Source organism: Gopherus evgoodei, chromosome 1 (assembly GCF_007399415.2).
Source record: "Gopherus evgoodei ecotype Sinaloan lineage chromosome 1, rGopEvg1_v1.p, whole genome shotgun sequence".
NCBI classification, from domain to species: Eukaryota; Metazoa; Chordata; order Testudines; family Testudinidae; genus Gopherus; species Gopherus evgoodei.
In genome coordinates, this window is record NC_044322.1 from 139,382,560 (window position 1) to 139,405,116 (window position 22,557).

General features: G+C 43.3%; 1 protein-coding gene and 1 long non-coding RNA gene across 5 annotated transcripts in view; one reads left to right on the top strand and one right to left on the bottom strand.

The window, feature by feature from the left end:
• NHS (NHS actin remodeling regulator) overlaps positions 1 to 22,557 on the top strand; it is a 358,314-nt gene that overhangs the window by 291,792 nt on the left and 43,965 nt on the right. The gene's annotated exons all lie outside the window — the stretch shown is intronic.
• The window catches only part of LOC115656875, a 56,519-nt gene continuing 53,002 nt past the window's right edge, over positions 19,041 to 22,557 (bottom strand). The window contains exon 3 of the long non-coding RNA XR_004001773.1: positions 19,041 to 22,290. This is a non-coding gene — a long non-coding RNA (uncharacterized LOC115656875). The remainder of the gene's footprint in view (positions 22,291 to 22,557) is intronic.

The window sequence follows — 22,557 nt, forward strand, 5'->3', positions numbered from 1 at the left end:
GATACAGATGACTCTGGGTTATGGGAAAGTGTTTGCATGTGGAATACTAATAGACTAAGGTCGTTCAGCGGCCTTATCTAGACTTTTCCAATAGTTTCTGATAACACAGGCAATCAAGTGCTTGTTTCTCTGCTATTATTCTGCCAAAATGATTAAAGATACAGGCTGTCTTTTATGAATGAAAAGGTGACATGCTCAGCAGGAACAGCACAGATATGTCCCTCCATTTGATACACAGGGAAAGTTGAGGGATATTGTATTAATTGCGCCCACATTACTGAGCCTGAAAAATAAGCCTCCCCTTATTTCTTTGATGTCAGTGTTTGTAAGTGAGTCAGGGACCTAGAGCATTCTGTATGGTTTCCATTTCTGGAAAACAGAGGAGACAGCCCATTCCCCATCCCAGAGGGACCCAAACCTAGTCTGACTGAAATCAGTGGGAGGAGAACTGGGTGTCATTTTAATTTTTTTCCTTCTTTCTCCGACCCTTCTTTCTTTGTATGTACTAACATTGTGGACTAACAACGTACTTCCCAGTGCATATTGCATATCGGTACTGATGGGGCCCTCACTATAAAAGTTGCGATCTTGGGTGAATGAAGTGGGCTGGAACAAGTTAATTAGCATTTTGAAATAGGCAAATGCACAGGGAATTATTGGTGACCTTGGGGTTACAGGAAAAGGGATCTAGGGTTGTAGTGAATGGCAAATAGCATGATTCAGCATGCTGACAGATCGCATGTTCCCTTTTTGCAGTGTTAACATGTTAAATGCTTGATAAGCCAATGCAGCTACTCACCTGAGCAAGGCAGCTACAATTTGGCCTTAACCTTTTAGTCCTGTTGAGGAAAAAGAGGATGGTTCTGACATCTGTTAATTCCATAGCAAGGAACTGTATCTGGTAGTAAATGCTAGAGCCAAGAATAGTACTTTTCAGCTTTAGATCACTGGTCTAAATGTGACCCGGTTGTTACCGGCCAATTCTTGCCATCTAATAACATTTTAGCAGCCTATTCGAAATTTGTTGTTGTTATTTAATATTTATAATGTGGCAGCACCTAGAGACCTCAGCAAGGTTAGACTCCAGTATGCGCGTTACTGTGCAAATAATACATAGTGAATGACAATCACTGCCTCAAACACCTTGGTAGTCTGAGGCCAGGTCTACACAATCACTTACTTTGGTATAACTTACGGTTTTCAGGGGTATGAATAAACCACCCGGGGGCAACATCAGTGACACCAGCCTAAGAACCCGTGTGGACAGCGCTATGTCGGTGGGAGAGCTGCTCCCGTCTCTTGTGGAGGTGGATTTATTATGCCAACAAGAGAACTCCCTCCTGTCAGCACAGTGTCTTCACCAGACATGTTACAGCAGAGCAGCCGCATCGGTACAGCTGCGCCAGTGCAGCCCTTCTAGTATAGACTAAGCCTAAATTCACTTCCTAGGGCTTCAGTGTCCATAATGCGAACAGGAATGCTGGCTGTGTGGGTTGCCATAGAATATCATAGAATAGAATGTCAGGGTTGGAAGGGACCTCAGGAGGTCATCCAGTCCAACCGCCTGCTCAAAGCAGGACCAACCCCCAACTAAATCATCGCAGCCAGGGCTTTGCCAAGGCTGACCTTAAAAACCTCTAAGGAAGGAGATTCCACCACCTCCCTAGGTAACCCATTCCAGTGCTTCACCACTCTCTGAGTGAAAAAGTTTTTCCTAATATCCAACCTAAATCTCCCGCACTGCAACTTGAGATCATTACTCCTTGTTCTATCATCTTGTCATCTCACTAGAGAGGCCAGAAACCAAATGGACCTGCAGAATGAGCTACCCTCTAGCTCAGAAAGGCAGTCTCTCCAAATCAGGTTTGATACAGCCTACTGCATGGGTTAGGGCTATTCTGAGGATAAACAGACAAATTCATCCTTCAGCACTGTCAGTCTAGCATCTTTCACAAGCATTACATTTGCTAAACAGAATACAGCAGATGTCAGTGAGACTGCAAACGAAGGGACAGAATTCCTATAGAGCAGTTTGTCCTGCTGATGATGGCTCTTCCCGTGCATAATGTAATCCAGAGTTGGGACTAGAGCTTCAGAAGAACAGAATATTTCCAGTAGAGCAGTGGCTCTCAGCCTTTCAAGGAGTCTGATTTGTCTCACGTACCCCTACGTTCCACCTCACTTTGTACTGACTTCACTAGTGCTTTTTATGTAGCCTGTTTTAGGCAGATATCTAGATGAGTTGATGTACCCCCTGGAAGATGTCTGTGTACCCCCAGAGGTATGCATCCCCTAGCTACCACCTGAGCTGGAACAAGGGCTGTACCAGAGGAAAGGATTGTGTCCAGACTAGGAAGGCATCCAGTCTGTGAAAGAAACTTATTGAAACATCTCTGAGGGTGAGATTTTATCTGTAATCAGTTTTATTACTGTACTAGGCTTAGACTTGCGTGTTTTATTTTATTTTGCTTGATAATGCACTTTGTTTTTTCTGTTACTACTTGGAACCACTTAAATCCTACTTTCTGTATTTAATAAAATCACTTTTTACTTATTAATTAACCCAGAGTATGTATTAATACCTGGGGGGGGGCGCAAATAGCTATGCATACCTCTCTGTCAGTGTTATAGAGGGCGAACAATTTATGAGATTTATACAGGGTAAAACAGATTTATTTTGCGGTTTGGACTCCATTGGGAGTTGGGCATCTGAGTGTTAAAGACAGGAGCACTTTTAAGCTGCTTTCAGTTAAGATTGCAGCTTTGGGGCATGTGGTTCAGACCTTGGGTCTGTGCTGGAGCAGACTGGCATGTCTGGCTCAACAAGACAGGGTGCTGGAGTCCTGAGCTGGCAGGGAAATCAGGGGCAGAAGTTCATCAGTTGCCAGCCACAAGGGGGTATCTGTGGTCCAACCTGTCACAGCCATCTTGTTTATTTATAAGGAATGTACAAATTCTTCCTTCTCCAAATGCAGGAGGAACCAAAACCAAAAGGAACAGTTTCCTGGTTTACAGCCCCCAACCCTGTTTAGCCAACACCACACTCAAAATTTCTCTCTACCTTTGCCCAGGGTCACGCTGTACTGACTGACTCCTGCTTGGCTTTCGTGCTCTTTGCCTCTGCCTCTCTCTCTGTCCTTGTTTATTCTTAGGGCTTGTCTACACTGGCACTTTACAGCGCTGCAACTTTCTCACTCAGAGGTGTGAAAAAACACCCCCCTGAGTGCAGCAAGTTTCAGCGCTGTAAAATGCCAGTATAGACAGTGCAGTAGGAAGAATGGTATAGTGCAGGGAGCGGCAACCTGTGGCACGCGGCCCATCAGGGAAATCCTCTGGTGGGCTGGGATGGTTTGTTTATGTGCAGCATCTGCAGGTTCAGCCAATCGCTGCTCCCACTGGCCGCAGTTCGCTGTTCCAGGCCAATCGGGGCTGCGGGAAGCGGCGGCCAGCATATCCCTCGGCCCGCACTGCTTCCCGCAGCCCCCATGGGCCTGGAATGGCAGACTGCAGCCAGTGGGAGCCGCGATCAGCCAAACCTGCGGATGCTGCAGGTAAACAAACCGCAGCAGATTTCCCTGGTGAGTCGTGTGCCAAAGATTGCCGATCCCTGGTTTAGTGGGTAGAGCACTGGACTGGGACTCAAGAGAAGTGGGTCCAATTTTGGGGTCAGCTGCACACTTTCAGTGTTACCTTTCGCAGGTCACTTAGTCAACAGGTCTTCTTCTGTAAAATAGGGATACTACTACCTCCCTACCTCACAGAGGAGTTGCGAAGATAAAATTCATTAGTGATTGTGAGGTGTTTAGATGCTACAGTGAAGAGGGCCATATCAGCAGACAGACAAGTTGAGCCAGTCTAAAATATGGTAAAATGCCTTTGAAACACAGTGTTGTAATTTGTATAGACAGCAGTCCCTGTGAATGCCACCTCCTTGCTCTCTCTTTCTCTATTAATTCAATGGATATGAAAGTACAAAATGACAAAAGGTATTTTGTTGACTCAGACTTACTTCCTCATTTGATGGCTGATGGATGTGTGTGTGTTTGTTTTTAAGTAACTCCAGCTTTATTCTTTGGACTGCCAGTAGGTGATGCAGTTCACCACTTGGGCCTTTTTGTGTTCCCACAAGACTGCATTACATTTTGTGACTCATTTATTTTTCTTCTTTGTGCTCTGTTGTGTCCCCTTTACAGCTGCTAAATCTGGTGACTGCTTTTCACTGAGGTGTGTATATATATAAACTACCCCATTCCTTTCCGATCTTTGTTCTTTTTCCAAAATATTCTGCATGGGAGCTGGAAAAAGCTCCAGATCATAACTCTCCAAAGAGGAAAATAAATCTAGAGATACGTGGTAGTTTGATTGCGAGATCCAGCTTCCAGGCAGCTCATCATGTCAGCATTGGGATAGCTCTCCAAGCAAGGAAGTGGCAAAAAGGCAGCGGTTGTTGTTCTCCCTTCAGTAGTGCACAACATTTTTGCTGTTAGCTGCTTGAAGCACTTGCCATAGAAAATCAAGTTGGGAGATGACGGGGAGAGACCGGAGGATCAGGTTGTTTGTAGCAACTTTGGCAGAGGTAGTTTAATGAGAAAGAAAAGCCATTTATATATGGAATAGTGTTGTAGCCTTGATATATGATCTAATATGGTTAAGTTTACGTAACCAGATTAATAGAGACTGGAGCACAATAACTATTTTGTTCTCTTTGCAGATTTATTTCTGCTGTGTGTAGCTAAGTGATAGCCTCTCTACTGAAACTTTGGAGGACGAGAATGTAGTTTAGTCATTGGCCTGGCCTACTAAGTTTTTAGATCCCGGATCAGTTCTAGTTCCAGCCACAGTGACAAAATATCCTCTGTTTCTGAGGAATAACTTTGGTTTGAAAGTGAAAGAGTCTGAATACAGGGTTCATCTTCTGACAACCGCAGTTTAGGAACAGATACCGTTCAATTAGTTATACTCTCAACAGACACAGTAAAATGTTGTCATTTATGTTATGCATCATGGCCCAAAGGCAGAATTGGGGTCACTTGGGGTAGGTACTGTATAAACACAGAGATAGTCACGTTACTTTCCCAGAAGAGTTTATAACTTTAGAACAGGAAAAGATTTTCTACTTCATTGAATGGAAATTTGTAATTCTGGTCCTACAAAAGATGGGCCTTTGTCTTTATGCAGTTGGTAAATATTTTATCTATTTTCATAGACCACTATGTGACCAAGAAATACCTGCCTTTCCCATTGTCATGGAGGACCTCAGGAAAGAAAATGGCTAGTACAATGCTCAGAATGAAACTCTCATTTAACCTTTAATATGTGTCTATCAAGTATTATATCAAAACCAGCATTACCTAGACACACTGACATTGACACACATAGACTATTAGCTATAGCCAAGAAATGGATCCTGATGGACAGTTAGATTTATGTTTAACTGGATGTTCTGGTTTATCCATGTTAGAGAGCACAAATTGCCAGGCACCACTTGCAGGACCCAGACTGATATGAAGAAAACTGAGCAGCAGCAAGTGACTTTACTCTGTTCTATAGTGAAGAATAGACTTTCATCTCCCATCTACTTATATACCAGTGACTGATGAGAAGTCACACTGCAGCTAGTAATCCAGCAATCTGTTCTCTTGTTGTTGAAGATGTATTGATTATTATATTATTGTCCTTCTGCACCGGCCTGTCCTTGTTAAACATGTGTCAACAATTCCTTCTTTAGATATATAAGACAGTTCATGAAATAGGATATGGAATGCGCATTGCTGGGTTAAGATGGACTAACTGGACAAAGCCCGACTTGTTCGTCTATCCAATGGCAGCTGTAAGAGGAGCCTTGTATAGCATATGGAGAGGGGAAGCAGAGAGTGAATGTTGAATTTAATGGGAGAGCAGAGAGCGGAACTTAAATGGAAGGAGGCGGCAGAATGAATTGGTATGAGGACCAGCTGGGGAAGGAGAGAGAGAGTGTTGCAGTGCCAGACCTGAAGGGAGCAAAGAAACAGAAAGTGCAGGAGAATATAGAACGTGTGTGAATTGGAGGGAGTGGGGAGGAACACGAAACTGGATTCTCCAGTCTGCCAAGTTCACTTTGGCTCTTATGCAGCACAGAATGAACTTAAACTGACACCGAGAGAGTGATCCTGGAGAATTCCCCTGGCTAGTGAGACTGTGTCCAGAGCAGAGGTGGCATACTCACTTTCTGTACCAGTTGTCCATCCAACCCCAAAGTAAGGAGCAGGAGGGGCATGCCAGGGCAGAGCTTATGCCAGCAGTGGAATTTAGAGTCTGTCTCTCCCCTGCCCCGCAGATCCATTTCTGCCAGTGCTGGGTGGCTGGGGATCAGGGACCCAAAACTGGTTCCCTTTAGCTGCCACTATCCACTGTATTGAGCACAACTGAGACCTAATGGAGAATCAGGGCCCCTATTTTCTGTGTGGCATAAACGTGTGCCTAATCTGTATAGGAATTCAATTTGATTTGTGGAAGTGGTGTAATGCAATATACTTCAGTAGTACCCTATAATGCAGTTCTAGGCGAGAGGACCTATACCTTCATGTTAAGTAGGAGGGGGCAGGCAGTGGGAGTGTTCTCAGTGAAGGGTCTTTAACTCTGGAGCGCCCTCCCTATGACACCAATCTCTTAGTCCAACACAGTAGGGAGTTGTTTACTTTCTTGCAATTTTCAAGGCCTCTCTAGGTATGTCTACACTGCACACTAAGCCCAGGCTCTGACTCAGGTTTGAGCCAAGCCCCCCTTCCATCCATACACAAATCAGTCTGACTTGGATCAGCAAGCACTCACGACCTTGGTCTTAGGACCTTGCTAGGAGGGTGGGTCAGAGTCCAAGTCCTGGTATGACTTGGGTCTAAGCCCTGTCATTTTGCAGTACCGACACAGGTCAAGCCACAAACCTGAGTCAGAAGGTCTGCATAGTGCAGTTTGGACGCATTAGCATGCTGTGAGATTCAGGTCCAGCAACTGCAAATCCAGGTTTACAAGGTGTTATAACCTTATTCCCAGATCTGGACCTTAGCGTCCAAAATATGGGGGTTAGCATGAAAACCTCCAAGCTTAGTCACCAGCTTGGACCTGGTACCTGCTGCCACCACCCAAAAAATTAGAGTGTTTTGGGGCACTCTGGTCCCACTGAAAAACCTTCCCTGGGGACCCCAAGACCCAAATCCCTTGAGTCTCACAACAAAGGGAAATAATCCTTTTTCCCTTCCCCCCTCCAGGTGCTCCTGGAGAGATACACAGACACAAGCTCTGTGAAACTACACAGAGACTCCCCCCTCTCTGTTCCCAATTCTGGAAACAAAAAGTACTTTCCTATTCCCCCCAGAGGGAATGCAAAATCAGGCTAGCAATCCAACACACAGCTCTCCCCTTGATTTCTTCCTCCCACCAATTCCCTGGTGAGTACAGACTTAATTTCCCTGAAGTAAAGAAAAACTCCAACAGGTCTTAAAAGAAAGCTTTATATAAAAAAGAAAGAAAAAATACAAATGTTCTCTCTGTATTAAGATGATACAACACAGGGTCAATTGCTTAAAAGAATATTGAATAAACAGCCTTATTCAAAAAGAATACAAATCAAAGCACTCCAGCACTTATATTCATGCAAATACCAAAGAAAAGAAACCATAGAACTTACTATCTGATCTCTTTGTCCTTACACTTAGAAACAGAAGACTAGAAAACAGAACTACTTCTCCAAAGCTCAGAGGAAGCAGGCAGACAGACAAAAGACTCAGACACACAATTCCCTCCACCCAAAGTTGAAAAAATCCGGTTTCCTGATTGGTTCTCTGGTCAGGTGTTTCAGGTGAAAGAGACATTAACCCTTAGCTATCTGTTTATGACACAAGGCAATGTGGACACTCATGCACAGGCTTGGAAACCTTGAGTCCATTAGCCCGGATCCCACAGACCTAGGTTTACAGTGCCTTGTAGACATACACTCTCAGGCTTTCCCAGGGTAAGTGGGCTGACTGGGTAACTTGGTTGAAGGAGGAGATACATTTTATTTATATAGGGTTGGAGGAATCATTAGGATGTTGTTATTGTATAGTGTAAAAATGTACATGTGTCTAGAAGCTTCAATTGGTTCTAATTAGTAAAGATAAAAAATATACCCCCAAATGTCTGCAGCATCAGGAGTTAACGGGGGGAGCAGGGCGGGGGGAGAGGGGGGTTGAGCAGGTTCAGTCCTGTGCACACATCCAACTTCAGTAACTTGTGGATATGCTGAACAGATTTCCTGTCTGAGCTTCCTACCCTGGAGCTGTCATGTTGATATCATTCCAGTCAACATTGTGCAGTGCTTTGGACATCATTACTTGAAATACCATTTTTTAGAGGCATTGTTTCTGGGAATGAACTGTTCCTTTGCTCGTTGAGAGTCCCCTGGCAAGCCCGGCACTGTGGAGGGAGAGCCACAGGCACACGTTTGAGTATCCTTCAGTCATCCCATTTTTAGCAAAGGCTGAAATTTCTCCCAATCTTGTGCCAAATTGAAATAGTGGGAATGGTGCCATGAGCTTCAGTCAGTGGAAGTAGGATCAGGACCTTAGAGACAAGAGGCTTGAAAGCTATTCTATTGTTCTGTGAGAGTTTCTAGGAATGTTTCTCTCTGTTCTACTGGTGGGATCTCTAAGCAGAGAGATTTTCCTGAAGGCTGACGTTTGGTAGTATTTTTCCATCCCAAAGGTGGGTAGGAAGGTGTTTACAGAGAAGGCAGACTTATGCTCAATATTGACAAGATAGCTCATGTGTAAGACATTTCCCTTCATCCCAAGTAGAAATTGTGCCTGTTCTCTTAAGGAAATGTTTCCAAGACAAAAAGAATTAGAGGAGTGATGATGGAGAGAAAAAAGGGGTAAATTAATCCCAAGTTTCAGATTCAGGTGATGTTACTGTCTGCACTAAAATAATTTTCTAAAAAAATCCATTTTATTCTGTGTTACTACAACTGTGTAATCCTAAAAAAACCCACCACAAATAATCTTATTTCTGGATAAAATGTGTGTGTTAAATTTGCAAATGACAAAAACTTAGGCATTAGTTTTGTCTAACCAACTCCCCACCAACAATGTCCTCATCCCCACTGGTGTAAGGAGATATGCTGCCATCCACACAAAAATCAGTACTTTCTCCTTCAAATGTATGTGAAGATAAAGTTATCAGCCAAGGAAGTCAGAATTAGCTGAGGTTTAAATTGAGCACTAAAAACTTGATTACACAGAAGGCCACTAGTCACTGGACACCTGTTAATTGTGGAGAGGGTGTTTTGTTTTTTATGAAAATAAATTCATCTGAAAGTTGTCGTCTTTGTTTATTGAGCATGGCAGATCTCTTTTGTAAATGATACTCTATCCATTATTTATTCAGTCCATTGACTTCAAACAATTTTTGTAATTGGCAGAGATGCTTTAGTGCATTATGCTGCTAGGGTCTATACATCGAAAATGCCACCTTCACATAGGTAGCTCGGGGAATATGAACCAGCGCCTCCCTATAAGGTTTGAAATCCAGTCAAGTTTGGGAGTAACCAAACTTTACTATGACCTGATAGAAAATATTATCAAATCCCAAACTACTACTTTTTGTATTGGAGTGGCACCTGGACGCCTCGCCTGAGATTGGGAGCCCCATTGCACCTGGCACTGTACAAACAGAGCCAGAGACAGGCTCTGGCTCTGCCCTAGGGAATTTAGGATTTAAATAGAAAAGAGAGACAAAAGGTGAGAGGAGAAACTAGCACAAAGAGGCGACGTGATAGGCCCAAAGTCACAGAGCAGGTCAGCGGCAGAACTAGGAATAGAACCTCCCTCTGCTGAGTCCAAGTCCAGTGCCCGATTTGCTGGACCTGCTGCCACTCCTGAGTTACGCTGCCTCTTGTACAAAACATAACTAACAAAAATGACAGAAAAAACAGCATGTGTTAAACATCATCCTCTTGACCCCTTTGCTATTGATTGCAGTCCAACTTCTGTGCTTCTGATTGTTTTCAGATTTTAAGATCTGTTGTAGGAACTTATTTTCATAGTCTCTGTAACTCTCCTAGCACGTTTTGGCACTACATAGTTGAGCAGATGCCTGAGAATTGATGTGTTTGTATGAAATTACTTGGGGGGCAGTTTCCATCTTACCAATGTTCTTATTATAAAAATCTGTTGACACTAGTTGCCCCCTGAGTTGGCAGGCTGCAATCAAATAGACATGGAGTGACTGTCACACACCCCTAGAGGGGTTGAGGCATATTGATGGGTGTTGTCTGTGTGTTAGCTGCTCAGCAGACAAAGGATTTGAGTTTCTAGAGCAGTCTGACACTTCTTACAGCACTTCTTTTTTTTCCCAAATGCTACTTTTAAATAAACAGCGACAGGGCAGGGAATGCAGTAAAGTGGCGGGGATCAAATTAGAGCCAAACCTGACATCTGTATTCGGGCAAAGTTTTCACTGAAGTCAATCAGAGCTGTGCCTAAGGAAGGACATCAAAGATTTGCCCCTTGGTCTTGTTTCTTCTTTTTGGACATTTCTGATCTTGTTTGTACAGTATCTAAGACCATGCTTCATCTTTCAAGTTAGATGTCACCTATTCCAGGCTGTCTTGCTTAGCCATGGTCTTTGTACTATAATAACAATATAAAGTTCTCTGTGAAGACTGTTGCCTCATTATCTATTGGTAGTCCGATAAAGCTAAAGAGTTCTCACACAGCAATGACCTTGCTGAGTTTCTTTCACAGCCTCTGGTTCAGGAAAGACTAATTTGTTCCCCTGTTCCTTGTTTATGCCAGCATTTGTATTTGATCTCTCCATGGTTGTCACTAGTATGCCAGGACCCGAAATAAGTTGTTTTCAATACTTGGAGAGATCAAAGGCTCTCCACAGAATTATGTGCGGTTCTTGGCTCTGTCATGTAACAAAGCGAATTCATTCACTTAAAGTGTCAGCTGCAAATATCTTAAGGAAAGAATGAGGAAGGGGGATCACTCCAATTTACTGATCATGGTAGCACTTAGAAGGTCTGGGGGAAGGGGATGGAAGAGTTGAGTAGAACAGTTCAGTTGATTTGCTTGCGCATGTGTCTAAAAAAAACCACTTCAGTGGTAAACTAAGACTGGGAAAATCAGGGAATAAGTGAGAGAAACAGGGCCTGGAGCCATCGGAAGAGCAGAGACCCAAGTACATTTGCTTATTTCCTATTAGATACACGCAAAAAATAAATACAAACAGTGAGCAACAACTTGGCAAAAACAATAGTTTCAAAGCATTTTGATTCCACTTAGGTGACCAGACAGCAAATGTGAAAAGTTGGAACGGGGTGGGGAGTAATAGGAGCCTATATAAGAAAAAGACCAAAAATTGGGACTGTCCCTATAAAATTGGGACATCTGGTCACCCTAATTTCACTTCACCTACAATGGCAGGGTATCTTCATGCAAAGAGACATTGGTCTTCTATGCTTCCTGCTAACACTGCTGGTTCACCGAAGAAACCATTCTCCTGTGGTACGCTATTTCTCTTGGCATCGTCTGAAGTATAAAAGTCAGACATTGGTTTCTATTTAATGGCAGCATTTTAGAATCATACTTGCTATTAAGTAATTTAAATTACTGTGTCTCCTTTGTTTTTGTTCTTCTCTTTCCTTTTTCTTTCCTGAGTATCCTTTTTTTAAAACTCTGTATAGATTTTTTCCTGTGTATTTTACAGTGTGTGTTTTCCTGCTGCTTAATTTTATTAATTTTCACGAATAGTTAGAATGTTGTTTGGGGAGGAGGGGTTACATTCAGTGTTCCAGATCAGAACCATCTCAGAAGGGCACCTTTGATGATAGTCAACCACAAATTTGCCACCTGTAGGCTGAGACTTTACAGCCACAATTTAGCTCCTTCTATAGAAAATCAAGACAACTGTTTCAATTGTCCTAATATTTAAAATGCCTGAAAGAACTATCTACAGTTACTGAGACTTACTGGACCATATTTTAAGCCATCAAGGGTACAGAGAAGCTCTGAACGAGTGATAGATCCCAGAGGTGTCAAGACTGATTCAGGCAAAATGGTTCTGGGTACAAAGAGTGGGCACATATCTAACTGGGATCTGTGATGCCTTTTGATGTTATGCAACGCATGCTCCCCATGTCAGCACAGCTCATGCAAGTGCGGAAGGGTAAGAGGCCATGATCTTGCCTTTATCCTGATGCCTTTGAGGCATCTAACGCTGCTTCTCTTGGTCTTTGTGTGCTGGAAGTACAAGAACTGTATGGGAGGTTCTTGCACAGAGGAGGGGGCAGATAGTAGAGAGGGGAAGGCTTCTGGTGCTATCTCTCCCCACTGTTGCACAACCTTCCTGGGCCAACCAGATTCTGTCCCTAAATATATTTCATGTATATGTGTTTTGGAAAATATATAAAAAGGAAAAAATATTTTCAGGGTGAAATCTCTTCACTTATAAAACCAAGGACAGTGAATTAAACTCCCCTGCCTAGTGTTTGATATGGTTTCAACAAGTGAAACCTCACAAGTTAAATGGCCATAGCATTACATTCCTTCTTGCTAAGCGCTACCCTTCGAATGGCTCTGTGGTGGCCATATTCTAGGTAACCTTCTATGAAAGGGAAGGTCGTCTCCTCTTAAGGAATATTGGGATAGGCTGTTACCCTATCCTACGAACTGTGTGCACCAAAATTATATTCAGCCATAATAAAGGGGAAATAGCCTAAAGGTAAATAAGGATCACAAGGTACTGTACCTTTATTTGGACCTATTTATTGTTTTTATTTATTTGTATTGTGGTAGCACCTGGAAGCCTAAATCGTGGACCAGGACCCCACTGTGAAAGTTGTTGTACAAATGTATAACAAAAAGATGGTCTCTGCACCAAGGAGCTTAAAATCTAAGCAAATAATTTATAATGTGCAACCTGTTGGGTCAGAAAGGACACCTGAAAAGGGAGCGTTGGGGCCCAAAATGAATGCATTTCTAGCTCTTTTGCTGGGTCACTAAAAGGTATCCGTTGCCTGCTACCTGGAAGAGGTTTAACAAGTATGGTAGAGATGGCACATACTGACCCAAAGTTTACTCTCAGTTACACCCAGGCAAACCCATTAAAGTCGGTGGGGTTGACCATTATAACTAAGGAGAATTTGACTCACTGTTTTTTAAAGGAAAAAAGAGATGATTGACTTTATCTTCTCTTGCTGTGCTTGGGAGTAGTTAAAATATGCATAATATTTACTAAATACAACTGAAAGAAAATGTTGCTATCTACCTAAACTAGCAGTTAAACAGAGTTCAGTGCAGCCAGCCAAGAGCACTGAAAGGACAGGTGGGGGAAAAAAGAGTAAAATAGGAAGCTTTATTTTTGCTTTTACTTTTAACACTTGGGTGATTGTCATTGTTCTACAGAAAGACTTTTTTTTTTTTAAGCTCCTTGTTTTTCTAAGTGCCTCAGCTTGGGAAAACTTAAGGGTTTGTGTTTTTCATACACATACTCTGTATATCTAGTATCAGAGGGTAGCCGTGTTAGTCTGGATCTGTAAAAGCAGCAAAGAATCCTGTGGCACCTTATAGACTAACAGACGTTTTGGAGCATGAGCTTTCGTGGGTGAATACCCACTTCCTCAGATGCATGTAATGGAAATATCCAGGGGCAGGTATATATATGTGTGCTAGCAAGCAAGCTAGAGATAACGAGGTCAGTTCAATCAGGGAGGATGAGGCCCTGTTCTAGCAGTTGAGGTGTGAAAACCAAGAGAGGAGAAACTGCTTCTGTAATTGGCAAGCCATTCACAGTCTTTGTTCAGTCCTGAGCTGATGGTGTCAAATTTGCAGATGAGCTTCAGTTCACAAAGACTGTGAATGGCTTGCCAATTACAGAAGCAGTTTCTCCTCTCTTGGTTTTCACACCTCAACTGCTAGAACAGGGCCTCATCCTCCCTGATTGAACTGACCTCGTTATCTCTAGCTTGCTTGCTAGCATATATATACCTGCCCCTGGAAATTTCCATTACATGCATCTGAGGAAGTGGGTATTCACCCACGAAAGCTCATGCTCCAAAACGTCTGTTAGTCTATAAGGTGCCACAGGATTCTTTGCTGCTCTGTATATCTAGTGTCTGATTCACTCCAGGGTCCTTATGAGCTTCTACCAGTGCAGATTTGCAGAGTGGAAAGATAGTCTAATGGTCATGGCTGTAGCGTAGGACTTGGGAGAGAGTAGAGCTGGGGGAAAATTTGGAGGCAAATAGGCTAAAAATGCAGTTTTAAAGCTATTGAAACTATTCACGAATTCATGCCGCATGAGAATAGTTTAGACTAGATTGAAAAAGTCAAAACATTTTGGTAATGTCTAAATGAAACATTTTTGTCTTCAAAAAGGGTTTTTTATTTTTTTGGAATTGCCAACAAATCAAAAAAGCTGTTTGCTTGGTTCTACATGAGAGACCTGGGTTCAAGCCCCCGCTCTGCCACAGGCTTCTTATGTGAGGTTGGGCAAGTCATTTGGTCCAGAGACTCAACAGTGTTCAGGCACCCATCTCCCATTGAAATCAGTGAGAGTGGGAACCTAAAATGCCATTGAGGATCTGGGCTTTAGCCTCTCTGTGCTGTTGATGCCACTCTATAAAAGGGAACGAATAGCACTGCCTTACCTCAGTTATGAGGATCTGTATGCATTAAAGATTGCAAAGTGCTCAGATTCTATGGTGACAGGGGTCATGTATGTGCCAATAGATCCAAGTGGAAAATCCATCTGCAAGGAAAGCAGGTTAGTTGTGTTGTTGGAAACCAGTTAGTGGGGATGAGGCCCGGTGGGCAGTCATGTAAGTCCTAGAAGTGGGTGGCACTTGCTGGGCATATTTAAGTGGCCATGTTTTCCATTGAAATCAGTGGAATAGTTCTGAAAATATCTGGTGTAAATGGAATCAGAATCTGGCCCCTCTCCTTTTTTGAATTTCCTGACTTTTGTGTGCTTGATTTCTCATCCTTAATGCTGCTTTAATGCAAGTGAAGAGAGGCATGTTAGTGCATTCCTGTACAAGTGTTACAGTATTGTTTTCTTTTTTGAGGCCAGTATCTGCCCTCAGTTACTGGCTTATCCATGCAAGCTCATTGAAGGCCATTTGGGGTTACACTAGTGTAAATAAGGAAAGAATGTGGGTTTATATAATTTTATTTTTATAGAGGGGATCCCTGTAATTTTTCTGTTCCTTCCCCCCCCCCCGCTGCCGCCTCCTTCCCCTAAATTTGCTCCTCTTTCTCTACCCTCAGGTTTCATGCCAAGTAAACATCTCTGATTGTGCAGGCTTGGACAAAGTCCTCTTTTGGAGCCCCTCAGTGCCAGTACTCAGTGTCAGAGGGGCCTCGCTGAAGAGAAAGGCAAAGCTCTCATTTCCCCCAAAGGGAATGTTCATGCTGCTTCTAGCCAAGGGACTGAGGGTCCAAATTCTTTTTTTCAAATCCCTAGATGCTCTTGAAGTTTTGCCCATATTGTGAAGATTCTTCCTCATAAAATTAAGGGCACTTGTATTCCTTGAGGTCAGACAGCAAATGTTTTGTCTCTGTATGTTCTTTCTCTGGAGCTCACGTATGATAAATGAGATGTCAGGAGTAATTAAAGATAGTGATGGGGAAAACATTATCAAAGATGCATCCCTCATGGCATTCTGCTAGGGAAACGTGTGGCCTACACACTTTGTTCTTTATTTTTATTATTCATATTTATTTAACATTTCTCCTGCTCTCTGTCTTTCCTTGCCAGAATTGTGGCACCATCATTACTCGTGGCAAGTGTGATGCTTTGGGGATCGCCCAAACTAATAAGGGGTTCTGTCACCACCTGTCCTGTAACCTTGGCGTGCCTTAATACCGTGCTGCTATGGCTCAGAACCCTGACACCAGCAGCTAGCACACAAGCACGAAGGTCTCACCCGAGCTTCCACCACCTTAATTATTCCTTATAGGTTGACAGCAACGGCCCTTCCAGTCCAGAGTCTCTCCAAATCGGCCCTTCCCAAACTCTTAACTACCAGACACTTGGACTTTTCCCCTCTGCTTTGTCACCCCCAAAGGTGTGAAAACAGCCACCAGTTATCAGTTCACTTTGGCACACCCACTCCAAGCAGAGACCCGCTGGGGGTAAAAGTAAACCAAAAATGGATATAATAGAAAAATCACAGATTCAAAGATGGAATAGTTTGGAAAGGCAAATGCATACAAGTTACACAGATAATACACATAAGGACACAACTTCAGGCTTTATACTTCTACATTCTACCTTTGAACGGTTTCCTAGAGTGCCCCCATGCCATATGAGGGATCTAGCATTTACAAACAGCCCCTCCGTCTTTGAGACTGTTCTTAAGTTCTGAACAAAAGCTTCTATTTCAAGCCTCCTCGTAAGGGGCTTTTTCCTCCCCCTTTTTTCTGTTCACTCCTGGTATGGCGACTCATGGTTATTTAGGACGAGGAAATTCTAGCTGGGATGTCTCAGAGCTTTCCCATTATCTCTTATTTGTCTCTTCCTGGGCTATACAGTGCTAGGTGCTTTGAGCTAGACTCATCTGGCTGGGGAGGTGCAGACCCTCCCTGCCTGGCTGCCCACTGTCCCGTTGTGAGGTGGAGCTGAATGTTGCAGTATGAATTATGAGCACAGTTTTATATATACACAAATGCATAAATTCATAACCACAGACTGCACACATCTTTCATGATGACCATCAAGTTCAAAACATTACAAGTGGTCATAAAAGACCTTACTCAATGTACTTTATAGCACAATAATATTGTATGTAATCAGTAGATTCAACTGCTTATTCCGTGTGGTTCAACCCCGCCGATCTCCCCTTGGGGTGTCTGGACTGTGATGGTCACAACAAGCAAATCTGGGGACTGGTTGACTAACGAGATTTGTAATGGGATATAGGGACTTTCCTAGGACACCAGTTTTAATCCAATCCAGATCAGTCGTGAACAAAAACTGTGACCATCTGATGGCTCTCCATTGCCCTGTTGTTAAATGAGTTGGTGGTCTCAGTCTGGTTTCTAATGGCCAGATGTCCACCTCACAGTACAATCAGCACAAGTAGTATTAAGTAGGCACTTTCAATGGTGATGTCAGCAGAGAAGCCCAGGACTGAATGAACATGGAGACTCAGCTATCCCTTTGCTCCTAGATGGTGATATCAGGAAGTTGTGAAGACTTCAAACAGAATGAGAATATATTTGCTATACAAAGAACGTTCATCAGGTTCTTATCTCCATGTGTGCCAAGGCAGCAGAGTTCTGTCAGGTGTTATCTTCCCAGTGTGCATTGGCAAGGCTCAGAAGGTCCCCAGTTCTGATCTCTGTGTGGAGAGGCTGCTTGTGTCATGAGTATGGCTGTCGATGCATTCTGCTCTGATGCATTAGCAGAATGTTTGTTTGTTCCTGAAGAGTGGGTGCTGGGGTCAGACTCAGAAGAGAATTACTGAAAATTGCCCTTCGGAAGGCAAATAAATATGCAAGAGAGATTAATGTCTTGGGTAAGAGAATTGGCAGGAGGCAGTGATTGAAGCTTTTGCAGAAATATCATTAGACCTATCATAAAAACGTGCATAAAATTGTTTACTAAAAATAGTCTGGTGGGAAATATGGATGGTTTTATCATGAGATCCTGAAACTGAGTATTAATCAAGGCAAGCAGAAAAGTCACATGAATTCTGCAAAGCCTGCCCATGGGTGATGGCTTATAAAATCAGGGTTCTGAGAGCAATATCACAGTCAACCACACCCTACTTCATAATAAAAGTAGGAGCAATACAGTGACCTGTTGAAGAAGGTAAGGCAAACTCTACAACTACCATGACATGCACTGATTCAGTATATAAGAGAAGTATCAGTGTGGGGAGAGAGAAGTACCAAGGAGACTTAAGAGTGCTTACTGAGTGTGCTACAGAGGTTACACACTCAGCCACTGGTGCCACAATGCTTCTGGTATCCTGGAGAGTACAGGGATGCATTCTTTTTTGGTAGGGTTACCGTATTTTAAGTTCCCAAAAAGAGGACACTTCCGGAGAAGGGGGAGCGGGAGGGAGGAAGGGGGAGTTGGAACAGAGTACAGTAGGGGGTACTAGAGGGGGTACGTGTGGCAGGGGTATTCACTGGAGGTGGGAGGCAATGTCACTCTCTGTCACAGTGACAGGACAGTTGGCGCAAGCCCAGGACGCAGCGACAGCCATCAGTCAGTGCCTCCCCTGTGGTACCCCCTCCCCAGGGATGGGAACTGGGGCCTGAGTGGGTGAGATCTGGGAGCTGTGGCTGCAGGGGAATGGACCAATCAGATGCAGGGAAGGGGCCAATCAGGAAGCAGACTAATTGGGACTCTTTCTGAGCTGCAGCTTGTCTATTCTGCAAAACCCCAGACATTTCCTGTTGTTTGAAAAATCTGCCTGGACAGAGAAAAGAGGCTCAAAAGAGAGGCAATGTCTGGGAAACCCCAGATATATTATAACCTTATTTTTTGGGAGTATAGTAGCAAATTGGAATGAATAGTGGCTCAGCATGAAAGGAAACTGAGCACATAGCAGCCTTAAATTTGCCTGGCTGAAGCTCTTCAGTTTTCTGCCTTTTTGCCCTCGTCCTGATGACATACTCTCCAGACCTCCACCGGCATTGATGCTGCATGTTGAATAAGCCCTTCCCTGTTAGAAACATGAAGAAGCTCAGCTGGGGCGGAATAACCTTTCTGTAGGACAGTGGGAGCCGCAGAAGGAGAGGATGAAATGTTTAATTTTATGCACACACCACTGAGAAAACTTTGCCTAGTCACATGCCTTCCCCAGCCCTGGGAATAAAGCCGGAGCACCTCTGTAGTTTTCCAGTTTGCTTACTAAGCTGCTTGCCCTGATGGATTTGCTTCTGCCTCTAACAGAACAAGGCTCACAGAAGTAGCATGGCTGCACATACATTATTGAATATTTCAGACATTTATTAATAGATAAGCATGTTGCAGTTCTCATCAGTACTTTCTGTCACAGTGCATTAGAATGGATGGGTTGCAGAGGGATTTGTTCTTTGCAGAACTGTGTGTGTTAGTAAAATGGGGAATGCACATTAGGGTGTATGTCTACATAGATATGTATAATATATGTATACACATGCACATACAGTATAAATGCTGTTTTTATTCCCTGCCTTGCTCAAGGGTTAAAAGGGCAAATCTTTAGTGAAACACTCAAACATAAGCCTTCTGTCTTTAGATACACTTTTTGCTACTCAGCAGCAGCAGAGCTTATCAAGCCATTGCTGTCCCAGTCTCCTGTTTGAAACAATCTAGGGCACTGATGGAGAGTAAGAATAGAGAGATACCATTGAGCAGGGAAGCTTTCCAGGAATGAAGGCCTAAAAATAAACAATGGTGTGTACTCCTCATAGACTCATAAACTCTAGGACTGGAAGGGACCTCGAGAGGTCATCGAGTCCAGTCCCCTGCCCTCATGGCAGGACCAAATACTGTCTAGACCATCCTGTCCTGGGAGGTTATCGACCATCCCTTAATGAAGTCTTTGAAACGCTCAGGCTTATGGCAAACCATGTTATAAGTTATTTGACGCTGTGAGAGAAAAGCATTTAAAACTGCATTCATGTTTGGTCAACAGTGACTAAATGTGACAGAGCGGTACTCTCCACATAAGCGTGCATTGCTTAACAGCACAATCTTCTTACCTGCATAAGAATCACACACTCCTGATCCAGCCCCCTTGAATTGCACGTAGTGTTATTCCAGTTAAGTCAATATCAGATAAACGCATAACTCAGGTATCCGCACAACAATAGACATCCAAATTATGCTTTCCAATGTTTTATCTGTCTAGATAACTGAACACTAAATGCTGATGAGTTTTTGGCTGCCCATTAGTTTTCCCCTCTAAACAGCTATTGTTACCGAAACAGCTGTTGTTACACTGTCAGATAGCAAAATGTCAGGAGTCACTTAGAAAATGTAGTTGCAACATAAAAAGTGTCACTGTATTGGCAAGAAGCAAGTACAATATATGAATAGCCTGATGGTGGTCTTGTAGATGAGTAAGATGTCGTCATGGATATTTTTAGTAAAAGACACGGGCAATCAAGAAAAATTTGCAGAAGCCCGTGATCTGGCGGTGACTTTTACTAAAAATATCCATGACAAAATGGGAAGCTGCAGGGTCCCTATGCCACTGGCAGTGGCTAGGCAGCTGCGGAGGTCCCAGCTTGGAGCTCTGGGACTCCACCACCCCTTGGGAGTCGGAGCTCCGGGTCCCCTGCCACCTGCAGCTTGGAGCTGTGGGGCTCCCTGCCGCTTACAGCAGCTGGGAGCTCCAGAGTATCCTCTGCTGCCTGCGGTGGCTCAGAGTTCCGCTGCCTCAGGTAGTGGGGATTCCCCGCAGCCCCTGGCTGCCGCAGGGACTATGCAGCTCCCCACCGCTGCATGCTGAAATCATGGAGGTTTCTAGAAGTCATGGATTCCACAATTTCTGCAACCTCCATGACTAAGTTGAAGCCTTCTGGATGAGGCACTGGATTTGGACTCAGGAGATCTGGGTGCTGTTCTCAGTTCTGTTACAGACTTCCTCTCCAGGCCTCTGTTCCCCATCTATTGAATGGAAGTCATACGACTTCCCTATCTCACCAGGGTGTTTTGAAGATAAAGTCATTAATAATTGTGAGCCATTCAGGTACTATAGTGATGAGGCCATATACAAGGTAGAAATTATGGCTCTCCTTACACAGGTATGTTATAGAGGGGAGAGAGCACTTGGACTCCTCTCCGTCCTGCCATGGACAGACATAAGCTGCTTGCATGCCTGGCAGAAAGGGACTATTCTAGTTGTGTTAAGGCATGTTGTGGGATGTGCAGCAAGGCATGGCTTTTGCTGCTCAGCCTTTACCCTCCCCTGAACTGGGAGCCTTTAGTATTTCCATCCCCAAAGCATTAAAATAAATCATGATCCAGGCCCCCCCAAAATCATGAGATTGGCTTAAAAATCTCACGTTCTTAAAATTAATAAATTGCAGGTTCTTTTGCCTTCTCTTTTCTGAGCCTTTAGGGTTCACATTTCCAAGATTTCTTTGCCACAATGAGCGTTAGAAACATATTTTCTTTTTATGTGAAAACTGATTTCTCACATAATCACATGACTCAAGGAGCTGGGGCTTTAAGACCCATGTTACAATCATGAAATTGACAACCTTGAGCCTTTCAAGAGCCTCCTGACTCCTCCACAGTCTTCTGCTCCTCAGCAGAGTGCAGCCTTACAAAAAAATATAACAGAGATCTAGGATTAGCACGGGAAATATTTTCCCTGAAAAATGTCGCCAAAATCCCCTCCCCCAATTGTTCATCAGAAATTCAAAACAATTTCTGATCAGCTCTCTTCCATACTTTAAAACTGGTCTCTCTCTGTTTTTGTGAGGTATGCAATCAGTACATACTAGTGAATATTTCTGCCAGACCTAGGAAAGTATTTGTAAGTTATGACTAAAGCTGGTTGTGAATAAATTGTTGACATGTAACCCTTTTGGGGAACTGATTTTGTATGAACCAGTTCTGATTTCTGCACAAGGTTTTGTTTATTTGCAAGTATCTGCTCTATAAGTTTGGCCAGTTTTCAGCCTAAAGGGTGTTCATGAACTGTTGACTTCAACTGTTTAGTTTATTATTCACTATTCATTATTCTTGGAATGTGAGTAGTCATTTAAATCACATGGTATCATTTGTGCATCTCAGTTGGATGAGTGAAACATCTCAGTAACAGTGCTGAAGAGTGAATAACCTTGTTTGCCAAGAACAGCCATTCCTCGTATGTTCATGCAAATTAAAAAAGCCCTTTACATAAACATTTGTGAATCATGAATAAAAAGGAGCCCTGCTCAGGACTGATGTCTTGGGAAATCTTCAGAGGTATACATAAGGAAGAACTAGCAAACTCTAGAAGGCCACTGGAAGATATCATCATAATCATCATGGCAAATCCCAAAAGAAAGTACATTCCTTCCAGATTGAGTGCCACCTGGATCAATTTTTGGACAGGTCTTTAAGGCTGGCTGGATGTTCAGTCTGTGTCCATCATCGGTGATCTTATTACACCACCAAAGCTTTTGGCATCCCCATGATTGCCAGCCATGTAGCAGCATTCCTTATTTCACAGCTCCCAGCAGCTCTTCTGTCTCATGGCTGCTTCTTTCTCTGGGTTGCTGCCATGTATTGGGGAAAGCTGGGCAGCCGTCCTTGTGCCAGGAGGAAGGAGAGCAGCAGCTGCAGAAAAGGTTTTCATGAAAGATCAGAAATTGCTGATATGTTACATACAATGTAAGACATGTACAGAAGACAAGAAATTGTACATTTTGCAGCAATGTAGGCTTCTCCCCCCGGATATAACAGCAAAGACACAAGTACTTAAGAGAAAAAATCATTTGAGACATTCAGGGCTATAAATAAAATTCATATCAGACTGAGCACTTGCCTCAGTGAAACATTTATGCACTAATACGCATGATGAATTTGAATGTGTTCCCAGATTAT